Here is a 2,373-nt window from a genome sequence, read left to right as displayed (position 1 = left end):
CAGTCCTTAATAAGGGTATGGCTGTGATTTGGTTACATTATTACGTGATTTGGGTGCTATGTTTTCATTATGAGCTGTAGCCAATGAAGTTCTAACTGAGGCTCGGCTATAGTTGAATTGCAATGCTGTAGCCAACGAAGCTCTAACTGAGGCTCGAATATTGCTAAAATATTGCTAATATGAGCACGCTCTCTTAGGGTTTTTGCCTTAAAGGAGCAATTTGAGTCTCCGGGGAAGGTGTTCTCCGGTACGGTCTGGTGAGGGGCTTTGAGTGGAGCCAACGCTGAGATGGACGGTCTTTCGCCCACGATTGAGTGGCCAAGGGATCGTCCGAATTTTTAGAGACGCCTTTACCTTTAAATAAGGCTATTTGTTCATTATTTATGAAATAAATATAAATAATTAAATGAAATTTAAATTTAAATTACAACGGTTATGTGTCAATATGAATACATATATTTAAGTATTAAATATGGTTTAGTTAATTATATATACTGTGTACATATATACATAATGTGTTAATATGAATACTTTTTGGGGACGCCTGTAACTCCTAGAAAGCGCATTCCCGGGTGGCGGATCAGGGAATGCCTCCCAGAAATTGGTGGTAGGAGGAAAATGAAATACCTCCCGCGGACCGACAAGTATGCAGCAGAGGAATGGAAAGTCGGCTGCATTAATTGCCTAAAATCTTTAAAAATGAATCGGCCAGCAAATAGAAGCAGAAATAATGTTACCGCGTACTGCAGACCAATCACATGAAGAGGAGGAGGAATATAGCCAATTTCTTGAACAACAGCTAGAAGAAATCAGGCGAACAAGTACAAGAGATATCCTGATTATTAAGGGAGATTTTAATGCAAAGGTCGGTCAATACTCTAAAAAAGTAATGGGAAAATTTGGTCATGGAGAGATGAATGAAAGGACTTGATTAATTTTTGCAAAATAAGTCAACTGTTAATCACAAATATCTTATTCTACCACAGGTCACAACACAAATACACCTGGACATCACCAAACAATGAAATCAAAAACTGCATACACACTATATAATCGTTAATAAGAAATGGAAATATTCCTTCCAAAATGTCAAAACATTAAAAAAGATTGACAGGGATATATACCCTGAACTTCTATCAGCCAAACTAAAAATCAGCTTCAAAAGAAAGAAAATAAACCACCCAAAACAAAAGAAGATAGACATCTCAAAAGTGAATGATAGCTTGACAAGATCTAACTATCAGAGAACATTAAAAGAAAAATTAAATAATCTTGCTTTAGATACAGTCTCTGAGTCTTGGAAAAAAAGGTAAAAAAATTACCTTTAAAGAAACAGCAACAAAACACCTGGACTACCAGACAAGAGCAAACAAAGATTGGCTTACACTAGAATATGTGAAGAAGTACAAAAAACATGACTCCAAGACCATTTATGAAATAGTTAAAGAGATAACTAGAACATATTCACCCAACCCAGTTCCAATATTGCAAAAAGATGGAACCACGACAAGTAGCCGTGAAACAATAAAAGAAATATGGACTAATCATTTTAAAGAAACATTTGCAGCTGAAGAAAACATAGATCAAGACGCCTTCAACCCCGAAGAGACTTCTGACACAAAAGACATATTAAATGAAGAAATACATAGAGCAATCGAACAAATGAAAAATAATAAAGCACCAGGCATAGACAACATTCAAAAAGAACTTCTAGATAATAAATTGCCTAAGGGAGCTGTTCAACCAAATACTAAAGAAAGGAAATTTACCAACAGAATGGAGAACAGGCTAGATCATACCCATCCACAAAAAAGATGTCAGATCCTGCACTAATTGTGGACCTATTACCCTTCTAAGATATTGCTATAAAATATTCATCAGGATTCTTCAAAACAGAGTTAAACATTCCTATGAAAAACAGATGGAAGAAGAGCAAATGGGATTTAGAAATAGCAGAAGCACAATAGATGCAATTTTCACATTAAACAGATTAGCAGATCTTATGAGAGACCAAAATAAAAAACTCTACTGCTGTTTAATCAACTTCAAACAAGCTTTTGACTCAAATAAATAGAAGTAAACTCATTAAAATTCTAGAAAACAGAGGGTTCGACAAATACCTATCAAATTGTATCAAGGATTACTATTCAGAAACACAAGCAATAGTGAATTACAAAAACATAGAAACAGATCAAATAGCAATTAAAAAAGGAGTTCTGCAAGGCTGTCCATTGTCACCATATTTATTCGACCTGTACCTAAAAAGAGTAGTAGACAAAGGACTACAGATGTGTGAAAACATAAATGTAAATGGAAGAAATATAACACATTTAAAGTATGCTGATGATATAGTTGTCACTACAAACAGCCAAG

Source organism: Typopeltis vanoorti, chromosome 11 (genome assembly GCF_054136105.1).
Source record: "Typopeltis vanoorti isolate ZY-2024b chromosome 11, IOZ_Tvanoo_1.0, whole genome shotgun sequence".
In the NCBI taxonomy this organism is placed as follows: domain Eukaryota; kingdom Metazoa; phylum Arthropoda; class Arachnida; order Uropygi; family Thelyphonidae; genus Typopeltis; species Typopeltis vanoorti.
The sequence above is the reverse complement of the archived record's forward strand: the minus strand, read 5'-3'. Positions refer to the sequence as shown.